Source organism: Larus michahellis, unplaced genomic scaffold (assembly GCF_964199755.1).
Source record: "Larus michahellis unplaced genomic scaffold, bLarMic1.1 SCAFFOLD_66, whole genome shotgun sequence".
Lineage (NCBI taxonomy): Eukaryota > Metazoa > Chordata > Aves > Charadriiformes > Laridae > Larus > Larus michahellis.
Window position 1 is genome coordinate 980,938 of NW_027436014.1, and position 19,887 is coordinate 1,000,824.

Consider the following 19,887-nt stretch of genomic DNA (forward strand, 5'->3'; position numbering starts at 1 on the left):
TTCCGGTAGGGCCGCGTCTCTGGCCACAGCTCCCACGCCCGAAGAGCCAGGAGGGAAAGCCGTGCCTCGTTGGAAAGCTCTTTGGCAGCCGCTCGCGTGGCCCCACAGCCCGTGGGGCTGCGGGCTTTGCGGCGGCCGTCAGCCTCGGCGCCACCGGCGCCCACCTGGCGCCGCCGAGCCAGCCTGCGAAGCATTTTCCGGTAGGGCCGCGGCTCTGGCCACAGCTCCCACGCCCGAAGAGCCAGGAGGGAAAGCCGTGCCTCGTTGGAAAGCTCTTTGGCAGCCGCTCGCGTGGCCCCACAGCCCGTGGCGCTGCGGGCTTTGCGGCGGCCGTCAGCCTCGGCGCCACCGGCGCCCACGTGGCGCTGCCGAGCCAGCCTGCGAAGCATTTTCCGGTAGGGCCGCGGCTCTGGCCACAGCTCCCACGCCCGAAGAGCCAGGAGGGAAAGCCGTGCCTCGTTGGAAAGCTCTTTGGCAGCCGCTCGCGTGGCCCCACAGCCCGTGGGGCTGCGGGCTTTCCGGCGGCCGTCATCCTTGGCGCCACCGGCGCCCACCTGGCGCCGCCGAGACAGCCTGCGAAGCATTTTCCGGTAGGGCCGCGGCTCTGGCCACAGCTCCCACACCCGAAGAGCCAGGAGGGAAAGCCGTGCCTCGTTGGAAAGCTCTTTGGCAGCCGCTCGTGAGGCCCCACAGCCCGTGGGGCTGCGGGCTTTGCGGCGGCCGTCAGCCTCGGCGCCACCGGCGCCCACGTGGTGCCGCTGAGCCAGCCTGCAAAGCATTTTCCGGTAGGGCCGCGGCTCTGGCCACAGCTCCCACGCCCGAAGAGCCAGGAGGGAAAGCCGTGCCTCGTTGGAAAGCTCTTTGGCAGCCGCTCGCGTGGCCCCACAGCCTGTGGGGCTGCGGGCTTTGCGGCGGCCGTCAGCCTCGGCGCCACCGGCACCCACGTGGCGCCGCCGCGCCAGCCTGCGAAGCATTTTCCGGTAGGGCCGCGGCTCTGGCCACAGCTCCCACGCCCGAAGAGCCAGGAGGGAAAGCCGTGCCTCGTTGGAAAGCTCTTTGGCAGCCGCTCGCGTGGCCCCACAGCCCGTGGGGCTGCGGGCTTTGCGGCGGCCATCAGCCTCGGCGCCACCGGCGCCCACGTGGTGCCGCCGTGCCAGCCTGCGAAGCATTTTCCTGTAGGGCCGCGGCTCTGGCCACAGCTCCCACGCCCGAAGAGCCAGGAGGGAAAGCCATGCCTCGTTGGAAAGCTCTTTGGCAGCCGCTCGCGTGGCCCCACAGCCCGTGGGGCTGCGGGCTTTGCGGCGGCCGTCAGCCTCGGCACCACCCGCGCCCACGTGGCGCCGCCGCGCCAGCCCCCGAAGCATTTTCCGGTAGGGCCGCGGCTCTGGCCACAGCTCCCACGCCCGAAGAGCCAGGAGGGAAAGCCGTGCCTCGTTGGAAAGCTCTTTGGCAGCCGCTCGCGTGGCCCCACAGCCCGTGGGGCTGCGGGCTTTGCGGCGGCCGTCAGCCTCGGCGCCACCGGCACCCACCTGGCGCCTCCGAGCCAGCCTGCGAAGCATTTTCCGGTAGGGCTGCGGCTCTGGCCACAGCTCCCACGCCCGAAGAGCCAGGAGGGAAAGCCGTGCCTCGTTGGAAAGCTCTTTGGCAGCCGCTCGCGTGGCCCCACAGCCCGTGGGGCTGCGGGCTTTGCGGCGGCCGTCAGCCTCGGCGCCACCGGCGCCCACGTGGCGCCGCCGAGCCAGCCTGCGAAGCATTTACCGGTAGGGCCGCGGCTCTGGCCACAGCTCCCACGCCCGAAGAGCCAGGAGGGAAAGCCGTGCCTCGTTGGAAAGCTCTTTGGCAGCCGCTCGCGTGGCCCCACAGCCCGTGGGGCTGCGGGCTTTCCGGCGGCTGTCAGCCTCGGTGCCACCGGCGTCCACCTGGCGCCGCCGAGCCAGCCTGCGAAGCATTTTCTGGTAGGGCCGCAGCTCTGGCGACAGCTCCCACGCCCGAAGAGCCAGGAGAGAAAGCCGTGCCTCGTTGGAAAGCTCTTTGGCAGCCGCTCGCGTGGCCCCACAGCCCATGGGGCTGCGGGCTTTGCGGCGGCCGTCAGCCTCGGCGCCACCGGCGCCCACGTGGCGCCGCCGCGCCAGCCTGCGAAGCATTTTCCGGTAGGGCCGCGGCTCTGGCCACAGCTCCCACGCCTGAAGAGCCAGGAGGGAAAGCCGTGCCTCGTTGGAAAGCTCTTTGGCAGCCGCTCGCGTGGCCCCACAGCCCGTGGGGCTGCGGGCTTTGCGGCGGCCGTCAGCCTCGGCGCCACCGGCGCCCACCTGGCGCCGCCGAGCCAGACTGCGAAGCATTTTCCGGTAGGGCCGCGGCTCTGGCCACAGCTCCCACGCCCAAAGAGCCAGGAGGGAAAGCCGTGCCTCGTTGGAAAGCTCTTTGGCAGCCGCTTGCGTGGCCCCACAGCCCGTGGGGCTGCGGGCTTTGCGGCGGCCGTCAGCCTCGGCGCCACCGGCGCCCACGTGGTGCCGCCGAGCCAGCCTGCAAAGCATTTTCCGGTAGGGCCGCGGCTCTGGCCACAGCTCCCACGCCCGAAGAGCCAGGAGGGAAAGCCGTGCCTCGTTGGAAAGCTCTTTGGCAGCCGCTCGCGTGGCCCCACAGCCCGTGGGGCTGCGGGCTTTGCGGCGGCCGTCAGCCTCGGCGAAACCGGCGCCCACCTGGCGCCGCCGCGCCAGCCTGCGAAGCATTTTCCGGTAGGGCCGCGGCTCTGGCCACAGCTCCCACGCCCGAAGAGCCAGGAGGGAAAGCCGTGCCTCGTTGGAAAGCTCTTTGGCAGCCGCTCGCGTGGCCCCACAGCCCGTGGGGCTGCGGGCTTTGCGGCGGCCATCAGCCTCGGCGCCACCGGTGCCCACGTGGTGCCGCCGTGCCAGCCTGCGAAGCATTTTCCGGTAGGGCCGCGGCTCTGGCCACAGCTCCCACGCCCGAAGAGCCAGGAGGGAAAGCCGTGCCTCGTTGGAAAGCTCTTTGGCAGCCGCTCGCGTGGCCCCACAGCCCGTGGGGCTGCGGGCTTTGCGGCGGCCGTCAGCCTCGGCGCCACCGGCGCCCACCTGGCGCCGCCGAGCCAGACTGCGAAGCATTTTCCGGTAGGGCCGCGGCTCTGGCCACAGCTCCCACGCCCAAAGAGCCAGGAGGGAAAGCCGTGCCTCGTTGGAAAGCTCTTTGGCAGCCGCTCGCGTGGCCCCACAGCCCGTGGGGCTGCGGGCTTTGCGGCGTCCGTCAGCCTCGGCGCCACCGGCGCCCACCTGGCGCCGCCGAGCCAGCCTGCGAAGCATTTTCCGGTAGGGCCGCGGCTCTGGCCACAGCTCCCACGCCCGAAGAGCCAGGAGGGAAAGCCGTGCCTCGTTGGAAAGCTCTTTGGCAGCCGCTCGCGTGGCCCCACAGCCCGTGGGGCTGCGGGCTTTGCGGCGGCCGTCAGCCTCGGTGCCACCGGCGCCCACCTGGCGCCGCCGCGCCAGCCTGCGAAGCATTTTCCGGTAGGGCCGCGGCTCTGGCCACAGCTCCCACGCCCAAAGAGCCAGGAGGGAAAGCCGTGCCTCGTTGGAAAGCTCTTTGGCAGCCGCTTGCGTGGCCCCACAGCCCGTGGGGCTGCGGGCTTTGCGGCGGCCGTCAGCCTCGGCGCCACCGCCGCCCACGTGGTGCCGCCGAGCCAGCCTGCAAAGCATTTTCCGGTAGGGCCGCGGCTCTGGCCACAGCTCCCACGCCCGAAGAGCCAGGAGGGAAAGCCGTGCCTCGTTGGAAAGCTCTTTGGCAGCCGCTCGCGTGGCCCCACAGCCCGTGGGGCTGCGGGCTTTGCGGCGGCCGTCAGCCTCGGTGCCACCGGCGCCCACCTGGCGCCGCCGAGCCAGCCTGCGAAGCATTTTCCGGTAGGGCCGCGGCTCTGGCCACAGCTCCCACGCCCGAAGAGCCAGGAGGGAAAGCCGTGCCTCGTTGGAAAGCTCTTTGGCAGCCGCTCGCGTGGCCCCACAGCCCGTGGGGCTGCGGGCTTTGCGGCGGCCGTCAGCCTCGGCGCCACCGGCGCCCACCTGGCGCCGCCGAGCCAGCCTGCGAAGGATTTTCCGGTAGGGCCGCGGCTCTGGCCACAGCTCCCACGCCCGAAGAGCCAGGAGGGAAAGCCGTGCCTCGTTGGAAAGCTCTTTGGCAGCCGCTCGCGTGGCCCCACAGCCCGTGGGGCTGCGGGCTTTGCGGCGGCCGTCAGCCTCGGCGCCACCGGCGCCCACCTGGCGCCGCCGAGCCAGCCTGCGAAGGATTTTCCGGTAGGGCCGCGGCTCTGGCCACAGCTCCCACGCCCGAAGAGCCAGGAGGGAAAGCCGTGCCTCGTTGGAAAGCTCTTTGGCAGCCGCTCGCGTGGCCCCACAGCCCGTGGGGCTGCGGGCTTTGCGGCGGCCGTCAGCCTCGGCGCCACCTGCGCCCACCTGGCGCCGCCGAGCCAGCCTGCGAAGCATTTTCCGGTAGGGCCGCGGCTCTGGCCACAGCTCCCACGCCCAAAGAGCCAGGAGGGAAAGCCGTGCCTTGTTGGAAAGCTCTTTGGCAGCCGCTCGCGTGGCCCCACAGGGTGTGGGGCTGCGGGCTTTGCGGCGGCCGTCAGCCTCGGCGCCACCGGCGCCCACGTGGCGCCGCCGCGCCAGCCTGCGAAGCATTTTCCGGTAGGGCCGCGTCTCTGGCCACAGCTCCCACGCCCGAAGAGCCAGGAGGGAAAGCCGTGCCTCGTTGGAAAGCTCTTTGGCAGCTGCTCGCGTGGCCCCACAGCCCGTGGGGCTGCGGGCTTTGCGGCGGCCGTCAGCCTCGGCGCCACCGGCGCCCACCTGGCGCCGCCGAGCCAGCCTGCGAAGGATTTTCCGGTAGGGCCGCGGCTCTGGCCACAGCTCCCACGCCCGAAGAGCCAGGAGGGAAAGCCGTGCCTCGTTGGAAAGCTCTTTGGCAGCCGCTCGCGTGGCCCCACAGCCCGTGGGGCTGCGGGCTTTGCGGCGGCCGTCAGCCTCGGCGCCACCGGCGCCCACCTGGCGCCGCCGAGCCAGCCTGCGAAGCATTTTCCGGTAGGGCCGCGGCTCTGGCCGCAGCTCCCACGCCCGAAGAGCCAGGAGGGAAAGCCGTGCCTCGTTGGAAACCTCTTTGGCAGCCGCTCGCGTGGCCCCACAGCCCGTGGGGCTGCGGGCTTTGCGGCGGCCGTCAGCCTCGGCGCCACCGGCGCCCACGTGGCGCCGCCGAGCCAGCCTGCGAAGCATTTTCCGGTAGGGCCGCGGCTCTGGCCACAGCTCCCACGCCCAAAGAGCCAGGAGGGAAAGCCGTGCCTCGTTGGAAAGCTCTTTGGCAGCCGCTCGCGTGGCCCCACAGCCCGTGGGGCTGCGGGCTTTGCGGCGGCCGTCAGCCTCGGCGCCACCGGCGCCCACGTGGCGCCGCCGCGCCAGCCTGCGAAGCATTTTCCGGTAGGGCCGCGGCTCTGGCCACAGCTCCCACGCCCGAAGAGCCAGGAGGGAAAGCCGTGCCTCGTTGGAAAGCTCTTTGGCAGCCGCTCGCGTGGCCCCACAGCCCGTGGGGCTTCGGGCTTTGCGGCGGCCGTCAGCCTCGGCGCCACCTGCGCCCACCTGGCGCCGCCGAGCCAGCCTGCGAAGCATTTTCCGGTAGGGCCGCGGCTCTGGCCACAGCTCCCACGCCCAAAGAGCCAGGAGGGAAAGCCGTGCCTTGTTGGAAAGCTCTTTGGCAGCCGCTCGCGTGGCCCCACAGCCCGTGGGGCTGCGGGCTTTGCGGCGGCCGTCAGCCTCGGCGCCACCGGCGCCCACGTGGCGCCGCCGCGCCAGCCTGCGAAGCATTTTCCGGTAGGGCCGCGGCTCTGGCCACAGCTCCCACGCCCGAAGAGCCAGGAGGGAAAGCCGTGCCTCGTTGGAAAGCTCTTTGGCAGCCGCTCACGTGGCCCCACAGCCCGTGGGGCTGCGGGCTTTGCGGCGGCCGTCAGCCTCGGCGCCACCGGCGCCCACCTGGCGCCGTCGAGCCAGCCTGCGAAGCATTTTCCGGTAGGGCCGCTGCTCTGGCCACAGCTCCCACGCCCAAAGAGCCAGGAGGGAAAGCCGTGCCTCGTTGGAAAGCTCTTTGGCAGCCGCTCGCGTGGCCCCACAGCCCGTGGGGCTGCGGGCTTTGCGGCGGCCGTCAGCCTCGGTGCCACCGGCGCCCACGTGGCGCCGCCGCGCCAGCCTGCGAAGCATTTTCCGGTAGGGCCGCGGCTCTGGCCACAGCTCCCACGCCCGAAGAGCCAGGAGGGAAAGCCGTGCCTCGTTGGAAACCTCTTTGGCAGCCGCTCGCGTGGCCCCACAGCCCGTGGGGCTGCGGGCTTTGCGGCGGCCGTCAGCCTCGGCGCCACCGGCGCCCACGTGGCGCCGCCGCGCCAGCCTGCGAAGCATTTTCCGGTAGGGCCGCGGCTCTGGCCACAGCTCCCACGCCCGAAGAGCCAGGAGGGAAAGCCGTGCCTCGTTGGAAAGCTCTTTGGCAGCCGCTCGCGTGGCCCCACAGCCCGTGGGGCTGCGGGCTTTGCGGCGGCCGTCAGCCTCGGTGCCACTGGCGCCCACCTGGCGCCGACGAGCCAGCCTGCGAAGCATTTTCCGGTAGGGCCGCAGCTCTGGCGACAGCTCCCAGGCCCGAAGAGCCAGGAGAGAAAGCCGTGCCTCGTTGGAAAGCTCTTTGGCAGCCGCTCGCGTGGCCCCACAGCCCGTGGTGCTGCGGGCTTTGCGGCGGCCATCAGGCTCGGCGCCACCGGCGCCCACCTGGCGCCGTCGAGCCAGCCTGCGAAGCATTTTCCGGTAGGGCCGCGGCTCTGGCCACAGCTCCCACGCCCGAAGAGCCAGGAGGGAAAGCCGTGCCTCGTTGGAAAGCTCTTTGGCAGCCCCTCGCGTGGCCCCACAGCCCGTGGGGCTGCGGGCTTTGCGGCGGCCGTCAGCCTCGGCGCCACCGGCGCCCACCTGGCGCCGCCGAGCCAGCCTGCGAAGCATTTTCCGGTAGGGCCGCGGCTCTGGCCACAGCTCCCACGCCCGAAGAGCCAGGAGGGAAAGCCGTGCCTCGTTGGAAACCTCTTTGGCAGCCGCTCACGTGGCCCCACAGCCCGTGGGGCTGCGGGCTTTCCGGCGGCCGTCAGCCTCGGCGCCACCGGCGCCCACCTGGCGCCGCCGAGCCAGCCTGCGAAGCATTTTCCGGTAGGGCCGCGGCTCTGGCCACAGCTCCCACGCCCGAAGAGCCAGGAGGGAAAGCCGTGCCTCGTTGGAAAGCTCTTTGGCAGCCGCTCGCGTGGCCCCACAGCCCGTGGGGCTGCGGGCTTTGCGGCGGCCGTCAGCCTCGGCACCACCGGCGCCCACGTGGCGCCGCCGAGCCAGCCTGCGAAGCATTTTCCGGTAGGGCCGCGGCTCTGGCCACAGCTCCCACGCCTGAAGAGCCAGGAGGGAAAGCCGTGCCTTGTTGGAAAGCTCTTTGGCAGCCGCTCGCGTGGCCCCACAGCCCGTGGGGCTGCGGGCTTTGCGGCGGCCGTCAGCCTCGGCGCCACCGGCGCCCACCTGGCGCCGCCGAGCCAGCCTGCGAAGGATTTTCCGGTAGGGCCGCGGCTCTGGCCACAGCTCCCACGCCCGAAGAGCCAGGAGGGAAAGCCGTGCCTCGTTGGAAAGCTCTTTGGCAGCCGCTCGCGTGGCCCCACAGCCCGTGGGGCTGCGGGCTTTGCGGCGGCCGTCAGCCTCGGCGCCACCGGCGCCCACCTGGCGCCGCCGAGCCAGCCTGCGAAGCATTTTCCGGTAGGGCCGCAGCTCTGGCGACAGCTCCCAGGCCCGAAGAGCCAGGAGAGAAAGCCGTGCCTCGTTGGAAAGCTCTTTGGCAGCCGCTCGCGTGGCCCCACAGCCCGTGGTGCTGCGGGCTTTGCGGCGGCCATCAGGCTCGGCGCCACCGGCGCCCACCTGGCGCCGTCGAGCCAGCCTGCGAAGCATTTTCCGGTAGGGCCGCGGCTCTGGCCACAGCTCCCACGCCCGAAGAGCCAGGAGGGAAAGCCGTGCCTCGTTGGAAAGCTCTTTGGCAGCCCCTCGCGTGGCCCCACAGCCCGTGGGGCTGCGGGCTTTGCGGCGGCCGTCAGCCTCGGCGCCACCGGCGCCCACGTGGCGCCGCCGAGCCAGCCTGCGAAGCATTTTCCGGTAGGGCCGCGGCTCTGGCCACAGCTCCCACGCCCGAAGAGCCAGGAGGGAAAGCCGTGCCTCGTTGGAAAGCTCTTTGGCAGCCGCTCGCGTGGCCCCACAGCCCGTGGGGCTGCGGGCTTTGCGGCGGCCGTCAGCCTCGGCACCACCGGCGCCCACGTGGCGCCGCCGAGCCAGCCTGCGAAGCATTTTCCGGTAGGGCCGCGGCTCTGGCCACAGCTCCCACGCCTGAAGAGCCAGGAGGGAAAGCCGTGCCTTGTTGGAAAGCTCTTTGGCAGCCGCTCGCGTGGCCCCACAGCCCGTGGGGCTGCGGGCTTTGCGGCGGCCGTCAGCCTCGGCGCCACCGGCGCCCACCTGGCGCCGCCGAGCCAGCCTGCGAAGGATTTTCCGGTAGGGCCGCGGCTCTGGCCACAGCTCCCACGCCCGAAGAGCCAGGAGGGAAAGCCGTGCCTCGTTGGAAAGCTCTTTGGCAGCCGCTCGCGTGGCCCCACAGCCCGTGGGGCTGCGGGCTTTGCGGCGGCCGTCAGCCTCGGCGCCACCGGCGCCCACCTGGCGCCGTCGAGCCAGCCTGCGAAGCATTTTCCGGTAGGGCCGCGGCTCTGGCCACAGCTCCCACGCCCGAAGAGCCAGGAGGGAAAGCCGTGCCTCGTTGGAAAGCTCTTTGGCAGCCCCTCGCGTGGCCCCACAGCCTGTGGGGCTGCGGGCTTTGCGGCGGCCGTCAGCCTCGGCGCCACCGGCGCCCACGTGGTGCCGCCGAGCCAGCCTGCGAAGCATTTTCCGGTAGGGCCGCGGCTCTGGCCACAGCTCCCACGCCCGAAGAGCCAGGAGGGAAAGCCGTGCCTCGTTGGAAAGCTCTTTGGCAGCCGCTCGCGTGGCCCCACAGCCCGTGGGGCTGCGGGCTTTCCGGCGGCCGTCAGCCTCGGCGCCACCGGCGCCCACCTGGCGCCGCCGAGCCAGCCTGCGAAGCATTTTCCGGTAGGGCCGCGGCTCTGGCCACAGCTCCCACGCCCGAAGAGCCAGGAGGGAAAGCCGTGCCTCGTTGGAAAGCTCTTTGGCAGCCGCTCGCGTGGCCCCACAGCCCGTGGGGCTGCGGGCTTTGCGGCGGCCGTCAGCCTCGGCACCACCGGCGCCCACGTGGCGCCGCCGAGCCAGCCTGCGAAGCATTTTCCGGTAGGGCCGCGGCTCTGGCCACAGCTCCCACGCCCGAAGAGCCAGGAGGGAAAGCCGTGCCTCGTTGGAAAGCTCTTTGGCAGCCGCTCGCGTGGCCCCACAGCCCGTGGGGCTGCGGGCTTTGCGGCGGCCGTCAGCCTCGGCGCCACCGCCGCCCACCTGGCGCCGCCGAGCCAGCCTGCGAAGGATTTTCCGGTAGGGCCGCGGCTCTGGCCACAGCTCCCACGCCCGAAGAGCCAGGAGGGAAAGCCGTGCCTCGTTGGAAAGCTCATTGGCAGCCGCTCGCGTGGCCCCACAGCCCGTGGGGCTGCGGGCTTTGCGGCGGCCGTCAGCCTCGGCGCCACCGGCGCCCACCTGGCGCCGCCGAGCCAGCCTGCGAAGCATTTTCCGGTAGGGCCGCGGCTCTGGCCACAGCTCCCACGCCCGAAGAGCCAGGAGGGAAAGCCGTGCCTCGTTGGAAAGCTCTTTGGCAGCCGCTCGCGTGGCCCCACAGCCCGTGGGGCTGCGGGCTTTGCGGCGGCCGTCAGCCTCGGCGCCACCGGCGCCAACGTGGCGCCGCCGCGCCAGCCTGCGAAGCATTTTCCGGTAGGGCCGCAGCTCTGGCGACAGCTCCCAGGCCCGAAGAGCCAGGAGAGAAAGCCGTGCCTCGTTGGAAAGCTCTTTGGCAGCCGCTCGCGTGGCCCCACAGCCCGTGGGGCTGCGGGCTTTGCGGCGGCCATCAGGCTCGGCGCCACCGGCGCCCACCTGGCGCCGTCGAGCCAGCCTGCGAAGCATTTTCCGGTAGGGCCGCGGCTCTGGCCACAGCTCCCACGCCCGAAGAGCCAGGAGGGAAAGCCGTGCCTCGTTGGAAAGCTCTTTGGCAGCCCCTCGCGTGGCCCCACAGCCCGTGGGGCTGCGGGCTTTGCGGCGGCCGTCAGCCTCGGCGCCACCGGCGCCCACGTGGCGCCGCCGAGCCAGCCTGCGAAGCATTTTCCGGTAGGGCCGCGGCTCTGGCCACAGCTCCCACGCCCGAAGAGCCAGGAGGGAAAGCCGTGCCTCGTTGGAAACCTCTTTGGCAGCCGCTCACGTGGCCCCACAGCCCGTGGGGCTGCGGGCTTTCCGGCGGCCGTCAGCCTCGGCGCCACCGGCGCCCACCTGGCGCCGCCGAGCCAGCCTGCGAAGCATTTTCCGGTAGGGCCGCGGCTCTGGCCACAGCTCCCACGCCCGAAGAGCCAGGAGGGAAAGCCGTGCCTCGTTGGAAAGCTCTTTGGCAGCCGCTCGCGTGGCCCCACAGCCCGTGGGGCTGCGGGCTTTGCGGCGGCCGTCAGCCTCGGCACCACCGGCGCCCACGTGGCGCCGCCGAGCCAGCCTGCGAAGCATTTTCCGGTAGGGCCGCGGCTCTGGCCACAGCTCCCACGCCTGAAGAGCCAGGAGGGAAAGCCGTGCCTCGTTGGAAACCTCTTTGGCAGCCGCTCGCGTGGCCCCACAGCCCGTGGGGCTGCGGGCTTTGCGGCGGCCGTCAGCCTCGGCGCCACCGGCGCCCACCTGGCGCCGCCGAGCCAGCCTGCGAAGGATTTTCCGGTAGGGCCGCGGCTCTGGCCACAGCTCCCACGCCCGAAGAGCCAGGAGGGAAAGCCGTGCCTCGTTGGAAAGCTCTTTGGCAGCCGCTCGCGTGGCCCCACAGCCCGTGGGGCTGCGGGCTTTGCGGCGGCCGTCAGCCTCGGCGCCACCGGCGCCCACCTGGCGCCGCCGAGCCAGCCTGCGAAGCATTTTCCGGTAGGGCCGCAGCTCTGGCGACAGCTCCCAGGCCCGAAGAGCCAGGAGAGAAAGCCGTGCCTCGTTGGAAAGCTCTTTGGCAGCCGCTCGCGTGGCCCCACAGCCCGTGGTGCTGCGGGCTTTGCGGCAGCCATCAGGCTCGGCGCCACCGGCGCCCACCTGGCGCCGTCGAGCCAGCCTGCGAAGCATTTTCCGGTAGGGCCGCGGCTCTGGCCACAGCTCCCACGCCCGAAGAGCCAGGAGGGAAAGCCGTGCCTCGTTGGAAAGCTCTTTGGCAGCCGCTCGCGTGGCCCCACAGCCCGTGGGGCTGCGGGCTTTGCGGCGGCCGTCAGCCTCGGCACCACCGGCGCCCACGTGGCGCCGCCGCGCCAGCCTGCGAAGCATTTTCCGGTAGGGCCGCGGCTCTGGCCACAGCTCCCACGCCCGAAGAGCCAGGAGGGAAAGCCGTGCCTCGTTGGAAAGCTCTTTGGCAGCCGCTCGCGTGGCCCCACAGCCCGTGGGGCTGCGGGCTTTGCGGCGGCCGTCAGCCTCGGCGCCACCGGCGCCCACCTGGCGCCGCCGAGCCAGCCTGCGAAGGATTTTCCGGTAGGGCCGCGGCTCTGGCCACAGCTCCCACGCCCGAAGAGCCAGGAGGGAAAGCCGTGCCTCGTTGGAAACCTCTTTGGCAGCCGCTCGCGTGGCCCCACAGCCCGTGGGGCTGCGGGCTTTGCGGCGGCCGTCAGCCTCGGCGCCACCGGCGCCCACCTGGCGCCGCCGAGCCAGCCTGCGAAGCATTTTCCGGTAGGGCCGCGGCTCTGGCCACAGCTCCCACGCCCGAAGAGCCAGGAGGGAAAGCCGTGCCTCGTTGGAAAGCTCTTTGGCAGCCGCTCGCGTGGCCCCACAGCCCGTGGGGCTGCGGGCTTTGCGGCGGCCGTCAGCCTCGGCGCCACCGGCGCCAACGTGGCGCCGCCGCGCCAGCCCCCGAAGCATTTTCCGGTAGGGCCGCGGCTCTGGCCACAGCTCCCACGCCCGAAGAGCCAGGAGGGAAAGCCGTGCCTCGTTGGAAAGCTCTTTGGCAGCCGCTCGCGTGGCCCCACAGCCCGTGGGGCTGCGGGCTTTGCGGCGGCCGTCAGCCTCGGCGCCACCTGCGCCCACCTGGCGCCGCCGAGCCAGCCTGCGAAGCATTTTCCGGTAGGGCCGCGGCTCTGGCCACAGCTCCCACGCCCAAAGAGCCAGGAGGGAAAGCCGTGCCTTGTTGGAAAGCTCTTTGGCAGCCGCTCGCGTGGCCCCACAGCCCGTGGGGCTGCGGGCTTTGCGGCGGCCGTCAGCCTCGGCGCCACCGGCGCCCACCTGGCGCCGCCGCGCCAGCCTGCGAAGCATTTTCCGGTAGGGCCGCGTCTCTGGCCACAGCTCCCACGCCCGAAGAGCCAGGAGGGAAAGCCGTGCCTCGTTGGAAACCTCTTTGGCAGCCGCTCGCGTGGCCCCACAGCCCGTGGGGCTGCGGGCTTTGCGGCGACCATCAGGCTCTGCGCCACCGGCGCCCACCTGGCGCCGTCGAGCCAGCCTGCGAAGCATTTTCCGGTAGGGCCGCTGCTCTGGCCACAGCTCCCACGCCCAAAGAGCCAGGAGGGAAAGCCGTGCCTCGTTGGAAAGCTCTTTGGCAGCCGCTCGCGTGGCCCCACAGCCCTTGGGGCTGCGGGCTTTGCGGCGGCCGTCAGCCTCGGCGCCACCGGCGCCCACGTGGCGCCGCCGAGCCAGCCTGCGAAGCATTTTCCGGTAGGGCCGCGGCTCTGGCCACGGCTCCCACGCCCGAAGAGCCAGGAGGGAAAGCCGTGCCTCGTTGGAAAGCTCTTTGGCAGCCGCTCGCGTGGCCCCACAGCCCGTGGGGCTGCGGGCTTTGCGGCGGCCGTCAGCCTCGGCGCCACCGGCGCCCACCTGGCGCCGTCGAGCCAGCCTGCGAAGCATTTTCCGGTAGGGCCGCGGCTCTGGCCACAGCTCCCACGCCCGAAGAGCCAGGAGGGAAAGCCGTGCCTCGTTGGAAAGCTCTTTGGCAGCCGCTCGCGTGGCCCCACAGCCCGTGGGGCTGCGGGCTTTGCGGCGGCCGTCAGCCTCGGCGCCACCGGCGCCCACGTGGTGCCGCCGAGCCAGCCTGCGAAGCATTTTCCGGTAGGGCCGCGGCTCTGGCCACAGCTCCCACGCCCGAAGAGCCAGGAGGGAAAGCCGTGCCTCGTTGGAAAGCTCTTTGGCAGCCGCTCGCGTGGCCCCACAGCCCGTGGGGCTGCGGGCTTTCCGGCGGCCGTCAGCCTCGGCGCCACCGGCGCCCACCTGGCGCCGCCGAGCCAGCCTGCGAAGCATTTTCCGGTAGGGCCGCGGCTCTGGCCACAGCTCCCACGCCCGAAGAGCCAGGAGGGAAAGCCGTGCCTCGTTGGAAAGCTCTTTGGCAGCCGCTCGCGTGGCCCCACAGCCCGTGGGGCTGCGGGCTTTGCGGCGGCCGTCAGCCTCGGCACCACCGGCGCCCACGTGGCGCCGCCGAGCCAGCCTGCGAAGCATTTTCCAGTAGGGCCGCGGCTCTGGCCACAGCTCCCACGCCCGAAGAGCCAGGAGGGAAAGCCGTGCCTCGTTGGAAAGCTCTTTGGCAGCCGCTCGCGTGGCCCCACAGCCCGTGGGGCTGCGGGCTTTGCGGCGGCCGTCAGCCTCGGCGCCACCGGCGCCCACCTGGCGCCGCCGAGCCAGCCTGCGAAGCATTTTCCGGTAGGGCCGCGGCTCTGGCCACAGCTCCCACGCCCGAAGAGCCAGGAGGGAAAGCCGTGCCTCGTTGGAAAGCTCTTTGGCAGCCGCTCGCGTGGCCCCACAGCCCGTGGGGCTGCGGGCTTTGCGGCGGCCGTCAGCCTCGGCGCCACCGGCGCCCACCTGGCGCCGCCGAGCCAGCCTGCGAAGCATTTTCCGGTAGGGCCGCGGCTCTGGCCACAGCTCCCACGCCCGAAGAGCCAGGAGGGAAAGCCGTGCCTCGTTGGAAAGCTCTTTGGCAGCCGCTCGCGTGGCCCCACAGCCCGTGGGGCTGCGGGCTTTGCGGCGGCCGTCAGCCTCGGCGCCACCGGCGCCAACGTGGCGCCGCCGCGCCAGCCCCCGAAGCATTTTCCGGTAGGGCCGCGGCTCTGGCCACAGCTCCCACGCCCGAAGAGCCAGGAGGGAAAGCCGTGCCTCGTTGGAAAGCTCTTTGGCAGCCGCTCGCGTGGCCCCACAGCCCGTGGGGCTGCGGGCTTTGCGGCGGCCGTCAGCCTCGGCGCCACCGGCGCCCACCTGGCGCCGCCGAGCCAGCCTGCGAAGCATTTTCCGGTAGGGCCGCAGCTCTGGCGACAGCTCCCAGGCCCGAAGAGCCAGGAGAGAAAGCCGTGCCTCGTTGGAAAGCTCTTTGGCAGCCGCTCGCGTGGCCCCACAGCCCGTGGTGCTGCGGGCTTTGCGGCAGCCATCAGGCTCGGCGCCACCGGCGCCCACCTGGCGCCGTCGAGCCAGCCTGCGAAGCATTTTCCGGTAGGGCCGCGGCTCTGGCCACAGCTCCCACGCCCGAAGAGCCAGGAGGGAAAGCCGTGCCTCCTTGGAAAGCTCTTTGGCAGCCGCTCGCGTGGCCCCACAGCCCGTGGGGCTGCGGGCTTTGCGGCGGCCGTCAGCCTCGGCGCCACCGGCGCCCACGTGGCGCCGCCGAGCCAGCCTGCGAAGCATTTTCCGGTAGGGCCGCGGCTCTGGCCACAGCTCCCACGCCCGAAGAGCCAGGAGGGAAAGCCGTGCCTCGTTGGAAAGCTCTTTGGCAGCCGCTCGCGTGGCCCCACAGCCCGTGGGGCTGCGGGCTTTGCGGCGGCCGTCAGCCTCGGCGCCACCGGCGCCCACCTGGCGCCGCCGAGCCAGCCTGCGAAGGATTTTCCGGTAGGGCCGCGGCTCTGGCCACAGCTCCCACGCCCGAAGAGCCAGGAGGGAAAGCCGTGCCTCGTTGGAAACCTCTTTGGCAGCCGCTCGCGTGGCCCCACAGCCCGTGGGGCTGCGGGCTTTGCGGCGGCCGTCAGCCTCGGCGCCACCGGCGCCCACCTGGCGCCGCCGAGCCAGCCTGCGAAGCATTTTCCGGTAGGGCCGCGGCTCTGGCCACAGCTCCCACGCCCGAAGAGCCAGGAGGGAAAGCCGTGCCTCGTTGGAAAGCTCTTTGGCAGCCGCTCGCGTGGCCCCACAGCCCGTGGGGCTGCGGGCTTTGCGGCGGCCGTCAGCCTCGGCGCCACCGGCGCCAACGTGGCGCCGCCGCGCCAGCCCCCGAAGCATTTTCCGGTAGGGCCGCGGCTCTGGCCACAGCTCCCACGCCCGAAGAGCCAGGAGGGAAAGCCGTGCCTCGTTGGAAAGCTCTTTGGCAGCCGCTCGCGTGGCCCCACAGCCCGTGGGGCTGCGGGCTTTGCGGCGGCCGTCAGCCTCGGCGCCACCTGCGCCCACCTGGCGCCGCCGAGCCAGCCTGCGAAGCATTTTCCGGTAGGGCCGCGGCTCTGGCCACAGCTCCCACGCCCAAAGAGCCAGGAGGGAAAGCCGTGCCTTGTTGGAAAGCTCTTTGGCAGCCGCTCGCGTGGCCCCACAGCCCGTGGGGCTGCGGGCTTTGCGGCGGCCGTCAGCCTCGGCGCCACCGGCGCCCACCTGGCGCCGCCGCGCCAGCCTGCGAAGCATTTTCCGGTAGGGCCGCGTCTCTGGCCACAGCTCCCACGCCCGAAGAGCCAGGAGGGAAAGCCGTGCCTCGTTGGAAACCTCTTTGGCAGCCGCTCGCGTGGCCCCACAGCCCGTGGGGCTGCGGGCTTTGCGGCGACCATCAGGCTCTGCGCCACCGGCGCCCACCTGGCGCCGTCGAGCCAGCCTGCGAAGCATTTTCCGGTAGGGCCGCTGCTCTGGCCACAGCTCCCACGCCCAAAGAGCCAGGAGGGAAAGCCGTGCCTCGTTGGAAAGCTCTTTGGCAGCCGCTCGCGTGGCCCCACAGCCCTTGGGGCTGCGGGCTTTGCGGCGGCCGTCAGCCTCGGCGCCACCGGCGCCCACGTGGCGCCGCCGAGCCAGCCTGCGAAGCATTTTCCGGTAGGGCCGCGGCTCTGGCCACGGCTCCCACGCCCGAAGAGCCAGGAGGGAAAGCCGTGCCTCGTTGGAAAGCTCTTTGGCAGCCGCTCGCGTGGCCCCACAGCCCGTGGGGCTGCGGGCTTTCCGGCGGCCGTCAGCCTCGACGCCACCGGCGCCCACCTGGCGCCGTCGAGCCAGCCTGCGAAGCATTTTCCGGTAGGGCCGCGGCTCTGGCCACAGCTCCCACGCCCGAAGAGCCAGGAGGGAAAGCCGTGCCTCGTTGGAAAGCTCTTTGGCAGCCCCTCGCGTGGCCCCACAGCCCGTGGGGCTGCGGGCTTTGCGGCGGCCGTCAGCCTCGGCGCCACCGGCGCCCACGTGGTGCCGCCGAGCCAGCCTGCGAAGCATTTTCCGGTAGGGCCGCGGCTCTGGCCACAGCTCCCACGCCCGAAGAGCCAGGAGGGAAAGCCGTGCCTCGTTGGAAAGCTCTTTGGCAGCCGCTCGCGTGGCCCCACAGCCCGTGGGGCTGCGGGCTTTCCGGCGGCCGTCAGCCTCGGCGCCACCGGCGCCCACCTGGCGCCGCCGAGCCAGCCTGCGAAGCATTTTCCGGTAGGGCCGCGGCTCTGGCCACAGCTCCCACGCCCGAAGAGCCAGGAGGGAAAGCCGTGCCTCGTTGGAAAGCTCTTTGGCAGCCGCTCGCGTGGCCCCACAGCCCGTGGGGCTGCGGGCTTTGCGGCGGCCGTCAGCCTCGGCGCCACCGGCGCCCACGTGGCGCCGCCGAGCCAGCCTGCGAAGCATTTTCCAGTAGGGCCGCGGCTCTGGCCACAGCTCCCACGCCCGAAGAGCCAGGAGGGAAAGCCGTGCCTCGTTGGAAAGCTCTTTGGCAGCCGCTCGCGTGGCCCCACAGCCCGTGGGGCTGCGGGCTTTGCGGCGGCCGTCAGCCTCGGCGCCACCGGCGCCCACCTGGCGCCGCCGAGCCAGCCTGCGAAGGATTTTCCGGTAGGGCCGCGGCTCTGGCCACAGCTCCCACGCCCGAAGAGCCAGGAGGGAAAGCCGTGCCTCGTTGGAAAGCTCTTTGGCAGCCGCTCGCGTGGCCCCACAGCCCGTGGGGCTGCGGGCTTTGCGGCGGCCGTCAGCCTCGGCGCCACCGGCGCCCACCTGGCGCCGCCGAGCCAGCCTGCGAAGCATTTTCCGGTAGGGCCGCGGCTCTGGCCACAGCTCCCACGCCCGAAGAGCCAGGAGGGAAAGCCGTGCCTCGTTGGAAAGCTCTTTGGCAGCCGCTCGCGTGGCCCCACAGCCCGTGGGGCTGCGGGCTTTGCGGCGGCCGTCAGCCTCGGCGCCACCGGCGCCAACGTGGCGCCGCCGCGCCAGCCCCCGAAGCATTTTCCGGTAGGGCCGCGGCTCTGGCCACAGCTCCCACGCCCGAAGAGCCAGGAGGGAAAGCCGTGCCTCGTTGGAAAGCTCTTTGGCAGCCGCTCGCGTGGCCCCACAGCCCGTGGGGCTGCGGGCTTTGCGGCGGCCGTCAGCCTCGGCGCCACCTGCGCCCACCTGGCGCCGCCGAGCCAGCCTGCGAAGCATTTTCCGGTAGGGCCGCGGCTCTGGCCACAGCTCCCACGCCCAAAGAGCCAGGAGGGAAAGCCGTGCCTTGTTGGAAAGCTCTTTGGCAGCCGCTCGCGTGGCCCCACAGCCCGTGGGGCTGCGGGCTTTGCGGCGGCCGTCAGCCTCGGCGCCACCGGCGCCCACCTGGCGCCGCCGCGCCAGCCTGCGAAGCATTTTCCGGTAGGGCCGCGTCTCTGGCCACAGCTCCCACGCCCGAAGAGCCAGGAGGGAAAGCCGTGCCTCGTTGGAAACCTCTTTGGCAGCCGCTCGCGTGGCCCCACAGCCCGTGGGGCTGCGGGCTTTGCGGCGACCATCAGGCTCTGCGCCACCGGCGCCCACCTGGCGCCGTCGAGCCAGCCTGCGAAGCATTTTCCGGTAGGGCCGCTGCTCTGGCCACAGCTCCCACGCCCAAAGAGCCAGGAGGGAAAGCCGTGCCTCGTTGGAAAGCTCTTTGGCAGCCGCTCGCGTGGCCCCACAGCCCTTGGGGCTGCGGGCTTTGCGGCGGCCGTCAGCCTCGGCGCCACCGGCGCCCACGTGGCGCCGCCGAGCCAGCCTGCGAAGCATTTTCCGGTAGGGCCGCGGCTCTGGCCACGGCTCCCACGCCCGAAGAGCCAGGAGGGAAAGCCGTGCCTCGTTGGAAAGCTCTTTGGCAGCCGCTCGCGTGGCCCCACAGCCCGTGGGGCTGCGGGCTTTCCGGCGGCCGTCAGCCTCGGCGCCACCGGCGCCCACCTGGCGCCGTCGAGCCAGCCTGCGAAGCATTTTCCGGTAGGGCCGCGGCTCTGGCCACAGCTCCCACGCCCGAAGAGCCAGGAGGGAAAGCCGTGCCTCGTTGGAAAGCTCTTTGGCAGCCGCTCGCGTGGCCCCACAGCCCGTGGGCCTGCGGGCTTTGCGGCGGCCGTCAGCCTCGGCGCCACCGGCGCCCACCTGGCGCCGCCGAGCCAGCCTGCGAAGCATTTTCCGGTAGGGCCGCGGCTCTGGCCACAGCTCCCAGGCCCGAAGAGCCAGGAGAGAAAGCCGTGCCTCGTTGGAAAGCTCTTTGGCAGCCGCTCGCGTGGCCCCACAGCCCGTGGGGCTGCGGGCTTTGCGGCGGCCATCAGGCTCGGCGCCACCGGCGCCCACCTGGCGCCGTCGAGCCAGCCGCCGAAGCATTTTCCGGTAGGGCCGCGGCTCTGGCCACAGCTCCCACGCCCGAAGAGCCAGGAGGGAAAGCCGTGCCTCGTTGGAAAGCTCTTTGGCAGCCCCTCGCGTGGCCCCACAGCCCGTGGGGCTGCGGGCTTTGCGGCGGCCGTCAGCCTCGGCGCCACCGGCGCCCACGTGGCGCCGCCGAGCCAGCCTGCGAAGCATTTTCCGGTAGGGCCGCGGCTCTGGCCACAGCTCCCACGCCCGAAGAGCCAGGAGGGAAAGCCGTGCCTCGTTGGAAAGCTCTTTGGCAGCCGCTCGCGTGGCCCCACAGCCCGTGGGGCTGCGGGCTTTGCGGCGGCCGTCAGCCTCGGCGCCACCGGCGCCCACCTGGCGCCGCCGAGCCAGCCCGCGAAGCATTTTCCGGTAGGGCCGCGGCTCTGGCCACAGCTCCCACGCCCGAAGAGCCAGGAGGGAAAGCCGTGCCTCGTTGGAAAGCTCTTTGGCAGCCGCTCGCGTGGCCCCACAGCCCGTGGGGCTGCGGGCTTTGCGGCGGCCGTCAGCCTCGGCGCCACCGGCGCCCACCTGGCGCCGCCGAGCCAGCCTGCGAAGCATTTTCCGGTAGGGCCGCGGCTCTGGCCACAGCTCCCACGCCTGAAGAGCCAGGAGGGAAAGCCGTGCCTCGTTGGAAAGCTCTTTGGCAGCCGCTCGCGTGGACCCACAGCCCGTGGGGCTGCGGGCTTTGCGGCGGCCGTCAGCTCGGCGCCACCGGCGCCCACCTGGCGCCGCCGAGCCAGCCTGCGAAGGATTTTCCGGTAGGGCCGCGGCTCTGGCCACAGCTCCCACGCCCGAAGAGCCAGGAGGGAAAGCCGTGCCTCGTTGGAAAGCTCTTTGGCAGCCGCTCGCGTGGCCCCACAGCCCGTGGGGCTGCGGGCTTTGCGGCGGCCGTCAGCCTCGGCGCCACCGGCGCCCACCTGGCGCCGACGAGCCAGCCTGCGAAGCA